Source organism: Quercus suber, unplaced genomic scaffold (genome assembly GCF_002906115.3).
Source record: "Quercus suber isolate HL8 unplaced genomic scaffold, Cork oak 2.0 scaffold_56, whole genome shotgun sequence".
Lineage (NCBI taxonomy): Eukaryota > Viridiplantae > Streptophyta > Magnoliopsida > Fagales > Fagaceae > Quercus > Quercus suber.
In genome coordinates this window covers 1133930-1140725 of record NW_027069521.1, presented here as the reverse complement: position 1 = coordinate 1140725, position 6796 = coordinate 1133930, and positions in this window count along the sequence as shown.

Genomic DNA, 6796 nt, shown 5'->3' with positions numbered 1-6796 from the left:
AAAACCCATGCGTGATGACCAAGTCATGGTCTTCATAGACCCGTCAGCTTTTAAGGCGTCGGCTTGTACTTCCCTTCAGCTAAGCTAGTGTCAGCCTTCATGCTTCGTTCAGTAACCTTGGGGCTTCAAATTGCCGTCAGTTGGACTTGGGGACTTCAGCCCGTCAGTATGCATTTCATTACGTTTATCTTACGTTTTTTGGATAAACTTAAGGATTTAAAAAAAAAAAAAATTGATAGGAAGATAAACGTGAAAATGATTTTTTTTTTTAAAGAAAAAAAAATCAGCAATGTGGGGTTGTTTAACTTGTTTTTCTATTTTTTTTTAAAAGAAAACAATAAACGTATAGTTGCTTTAAAGAAGTGAGTTAGTGGGAGAATGATCCTATTTTTTAGAAAATGTTTTAGGTGAGAGTTGGAAATATATTTTTATAGTGTTATCCTCAAGTTTTGCTTTTACTTAAACGTAGGCTGTAGGGTTATTTTGGAATAAAAAAATGTCCAGTCCAAACGGGAGAAACTTCTTAAAAAGTAACTAGCCTCTGAGCACGCGCATGAGCGTGTGCTCAGAGGCTCTTCTATTTTTTGGGTAAGGGTTAATTTAGAACATTTATTATAATTTAGGATTACTACATTTTTCAATTACCAAAAAAAAAAAAAAAAAACCTAGGGGTGTGATGAAAAATTATTTCAGCTAGTGTAAAAGTAAAACAACTGAAAAAATCTATTTTTGTAGGGGAAGAAGATAAGTGAAGAGACATTTTTGATTCCTTTGATGCTAGAAAATAGGAGAGAGAAATTTTAAAATGAAACAACCACTTTAGATAAGAAATTTAAACGCGAGGAATTTAAAAGAGATGTTAAAGTGCCTAATTTTAAGGAATATGGATAACATGAGAGAGAGGGGAAAAAAAACTGTTTTATTATTATTTACCAAAAAAAAAATTATTTCACCAACAAAAAAATTGTTTAATGTATAGGTGATTCAAGCTAATTATTTCACCAGCAACTGTGGAAAGGAGCAACTAATGTAATTTTTTTTTTTTGAAAACACTAATGTAAAGAATTAAACAACCAAAACATATAAAATTCCACATTTTGGTATAAATATGTAACAAAAATATATATATAAAAAAAACTTTGAAATTAATATCCCAAGTAGATGAATTAATGGCATTCGTCTATGTTTTGTATGAATAAACAAACATGTACTAAATTTTCTATACATGATTGTATTAGGCAAACAATGTCAACCATGACGTGGCATATCACAATGTTATGAATCTCATACAGAAGGTTATTAAAAAATAATAAAAAGAAGAATCTCATACAGAAGTATCATAAGCAAAGTGAAAAAAAAGAAAAAAAACACTTAGAAAATCTTTGTCCAGTGTAAATTAAAGAATAAAGATGTCGCTCTACTACTTTTCAGAAAATCAACTTGAAAATCTTAAACATACCTTGGATTGTGAGAGATTGAGTTTGTTGCGGTGAAAATCTTATACATGCACTGAAAACAAAACAAGGACTGAGTTTGTTTGTGGTGAAAATCTTAAACATGCATTGAAGACAAAAAAAGGGATTGAGTTCTTTTTTGATAGGAAGGGCTGGGATTGAGTTTGTTAGAAATAATAGGCCAAGAAAAACTATTACTTTTTTATGGGAAGGATTCTTCTCCACTTTGAAGTGTGAAAGAAAGGTTTGCATGAACATGTTAGTGCTTCTTCTCTCTAATGTCATCGGCTACTAAGTCATTGATGGAGTGGATGAAGACGCCAAGGCTTGGACTACCGGTATGAAAATCCTAATACAATTTGTTGATTCCTGTTGAAAAAGCAAAAACTTTTAAGTAAAAATAGAGATAAAAGTAAATAAACGTAAACAAATGGAGATGTTGATAAGGATTCACCATCAGCATCTTCTTTGTGTTGTTGGAAACGGTTTGAGGGAGGAGAAGTTTGTGTTGTTTTTATAGCAAGGAGAAGTGTTGATTTTTTTTTTTTAAATAACAAAACGTGCTTGAAACGTACTTTATTTTTCTGCCAACCATCAAATCTGATTAAAACTCCTTTTACTTCACTTTTCTATCCCCCACTTTTTTCGGTAATGCGGTAGCCATCCTCTCCTTTTACTCCATGATCTCATGGTTTGCTTGATTTTTTTTTTTTTTTTAAATGAAAAAACGTGCTTGATTTTTTTTTTTTTTAATAACAAAACCTGCTTGATTTTGTTAGAGAGTTTGCTTCTTTTCTTTAAAGTTACCAACTAACCATACATAATTCCCTTAAAAAAAAAAAAAAAGTGTAACCAAAGATGAAGAGAAGGAGAGGTATATGTGTTAATAATTTGCTAAATTTAAGGAGATGGATGGGAAAACAAATTCCATTAAAAAAAAAATTGAAAACATTTAACCAAGAGAGTGGTCCTATTTATCAAAAAAAAAAAGTGGTCTATTTTGTTGGCAATGTTTTAGTGGGAGTTAAAATACGTAGTTTTACCAAATTATCCTTTAGTTTTGTCTCTATTTAAACCTAGGAAAATATGGGTATTTTGGAAAAAAAAAAAAAAATCTAGTTGAAACAGGTGCAACCCCTTAAATAATACTCCCCCGTCCCACTTTGTTTGTCCTCTATTCCATTTTGGGATGTCTCAAAATATTGTCATGTTTCTAAAAATAAAAGTCATTAATTTACTAATGTTTCTATTATACCCCTATTAATTTACTAATTCAATTTTTTGATAAATTTATTTAAGGGTAGTTTTGAAAACTTATACATTTTTAAAAGATAGACAAAACAATAAATAATGTTCCCTTAAAAAGTTTGACTTTTCAAACAGGACAAACAAAGTGGGACAGAAGGAGTAGTATAGATAAAATTATAGAATCACGGAGATAAATACTTCTAAATACTAATAGACAGTTCTAGGATCTACTTAAACCTAAGGATATAGGGGTATTTTGGAACAAAAAAAAAAACTGGTCCAAACAGGTACAGCCCTTTAAATAGTAGTATAGATATAGATAAATAAATAAATAAAATAAAATAAAAAAGATACAAGGATTTAGAAAAGCTACAGTTTTCTTGTATGTTTAGAAAAAAATGGTAGTTTTCGGGAACTTTTGAAAAGGGATGTACAAATCAATAGGGAGTGTTTTTGTGTAATTTCATAATTTAGTGTATAGGACTCTCTATTTTCATATTTCTATTAACATGGTTGGGAATGCTCAAGGGTCAAGACTCAAAACTTTTTGGATTGCTCATGGGTCTGTGAATACTGTGTATAGATTAGAAGTAGCGAGCAAGTTGACAAAGTTAATTTTAGCAAATAATTTTAAGTCTGACTCGGCTGACTTGGGATCTCTTTCAAAACAAAGCGTGAAAAGTGGAAAACCATGCCTAAAAATTTAGCAAAAGAGAAAGAGAAAAGGGCAACCCGTGTCCAAGAGAGGAACCTTTTCCATGTTTTGTTATCATCTCTGATTTCTTGCTAATTAGACTAATTAGTAATAGCCATGATGGCGAACCAGTTGACAATTATTGACGCACGTTACCTTTCCCCTGCTGTGGTCCTATAATGATACCAAGAGGAGAAAACTTTAAAACTGGTCCCCAACAAGTGCAAACGGCCGTAAGAGGGGTCGGTAGCTTTTTAGGCCACACTATTTCACTTCATCTGTAGAAATAGTAGTGCACTCCAGTACACACCACTCAGGTGGTCGTCTAGTTCTTTCAAAATTTGCCTTTGGACCACTACCTTTACTTTTTCCAATTCTGTTTGGAATTGTCGTTCTTTCTTCTTTAGACTGTATAGTTTTTTCCTCCTAAACTGATCAAGGGTCCAGGTGATGTAAAACTCAAATTTTCATTCGATTCGACAACACAATCGTATTAAAGTTAAATCAAAAGAAGTAATAAACAGCATTAGTACAAATTACCAATGCCAAAACATAATCACGTGATATTTGGTGACTTCAAGGAAATTAATGTAGAGATCCCCTATGGCCATGACCTATGTTGCCTTTCAGCTAAATTCTTTTGTTTAAAATTTCATTTTATCATGGTAATATTTTCTATAATAAATTTTGTGGAGGGATGAACTTGAGCTCGGGCCAATAACCAAAAACCTAACATTTCTTACCTTAATAAATAGGTCTGGCCCAAAAAGGTGGATATGAGTAAATAGGCCTAAGAAATAAAAGACAACTCCTAAAAACAAGTCCCGTGGAGGTCCGAGATAGCTACTATTACCAAGACTCCCGACCTAATAAGCAAGGCTCTTCCCATAGGGAACCACGGGTAACCAGCTCTCCTCTATAGTCCAAGAGATAAGGATCACAAAGGCAATTACCTTCTCATTAATGGGATGTTCTCAACCTAATCCCTTCCACATCAAATGCTAATTGACCGGCTTAAACAGTGAAGACACCCCCAAAAGTCTTATTTCGTGATGGATGAATGGCAAAGTAGAGGGGTGATGGGACAAGTATCCCCCAAATCCAACTGTAAACAGTCCAGTTAGGGAGAGAAGGAAGGGGGGAAATGCCTATAAAAGGAGTGGAGGTGCAGTAGGAAAGGGGGTTCAGAAAAAAGAGGGAGAAGACTTAGAGAAGAACAAGAGAGAGAAAATTGTAATAGTAGAATAGGTCAGAGTTTTTAGCTTTCAATCCAATCCTTTGTACCTCGGACAAGCAATTTCTATATCAATAATCAAAATTTTTGTTCCTCATCACTTTGTAATCAGTTGTCTAGATCTCCCATTGTGGAATTTTTACCCTTTTCCTTTTTATAAATTTATTGTGCAAGTCATCTACCTAGTCACTGCATTTACTAGTGTTCATTTTCGACGCCCACAAATTTTAAATTAAAAGTCAAAATAAGCTCTTATCAATTCTAGGACATTTTCTAGGGTTCTTACTTCTTAGTATTGGTTTATGTAATTTGATCACTTGAATATTAAAATTTTAGAAAGCGTCTTTTTTTCCTTGATGGATTCCAAATTAGTTTTCTTGTGAATTCAAGGAACATTTTTTATGTTTTAAGGGTTTATTCTTATGAATTCAAGGAAAATTTTAATATTCAAATGATCGAATTACGTAAACCAATACTAAGAAGTATGAACCCTAGAAAATGTCCCAGAATTGATAAGAGCTTATTTTGACTTTTAATTTAAAATTTGTGGGCGTCGAAAATGAACACTAGTAAATGTAGTGACTAGGTAGATGACTTGCACAATTAATTTAAAGTATACGTGTTTTATTTCTTATGTTTATCCTACTACATCAGTTGATGCCATAAAATCTTTATTTGGTCTGATAGCTAACAAATGAGATGGTAGTAGTTCGGTGATGAAGACAACCAAGAAGTTCTTACAGTGGGCAAATTCCTTCAGTTTCAATGTGATAACGAACAAGTACTACATCAAGTGCAACAAGCCCTTGTCACTATTTTTTCTTGGACAAAAACGTTAGAGGCAAGCTAACCACGACGACAATGGTTGACACGACAATTAGAATGAACATGCTCAGCCCATTTGTGTTTATGGTCAATCTCAATAGACCTCTAGTCTATGAGGAAGGTCATAGTGAGGACAAAGACTATGCTCAAGACATTTTTCGAGAAGGTTGCAAATTGAGGAATAAGAGCAAACCCAGATTAGGTTGGAGATTGCACTTTTGGAATTTGGAACAACGAGATTTTCGTATGAAGATGGACTTGCCATCCTTCTATGGTCATGTAAGAGTTGCTACCCATAAAGCTCTTTTAAAATTTAGTTCTGAGGATGAAATCTCCCTACCTTTGCTTTAGGGTGACGAATCTTAAGGTGGAGATTCAATTGTCGATGTAATTCCCTTAAGTTAATAGAGATATATATATATATATATAATGGAGTAATTTAATTGAAAGGAACAATTAAGAAAACCTAATAATGTATCTTTTATTGATAGTTTAAATAAGTACCTGAATAATTGAAAAGTAAAAAGTTCTAGGCCTAAATAGTAAATACAATCTATGAAAGGGAAATGTACAAGGCTTAATTGCCTAGTTACAATCTAAAGAAAGTAAATAGAAAATTACAAAGGAAAAACCTAATTCACATCCCATAGACTAGGATTGGGAGCTAAGCTACCAAGTGGGAATGTGTTAAGCACTCCATCCCACCCAACCTAAGTTTTTAATGAATAAAAACTATTCATACATCATTGAAATAAAAACTACATAGTGTGCATGATGTATGAAAGCAATTCGTATGAAAAAAGAAATGAGGTTAGTATTGAACATGTCGCATATATAAGTTAGAAGATGATGTGAATAAGGAAATCTTAGATCAATGGTGGCTCCAAGAATTTTTTTCAGGGTGTTCCTCAAGAAACATAAATTATACAATCTAATAAAAAGAAAATTTTATATATTGACAACAACAATAATAACAATAAAAAAAACACGCAAATACATATAGTTTTACAACATAAAGATTGTGGAGTTCAGTTGTGGTTATTGTTAGTATTGCTGAACAGGGATGGACGGCAATGGCTGAGGAGAGTAAGTGAGTTTCTTATTTCCTTTTAGCCTTTAGGTTTGATTTAGTTTTAGTTTAATTTGTTTAATGACTTGTGAATCCACAAGGCATTGAGGAATTTCTTTTTTTTAATATTTGTTGAATTAAAAACGTAATCGTGTTGGTGTTGGAGTAGTGATAGTCTTAGTCTGAGATGAGATTGATCTTGTACTGGGCTTTTCTATTGACATTTGGTTTGGGCCTTGTTAGTGGTTTTATTATTAAAAAAAAAAAAAATT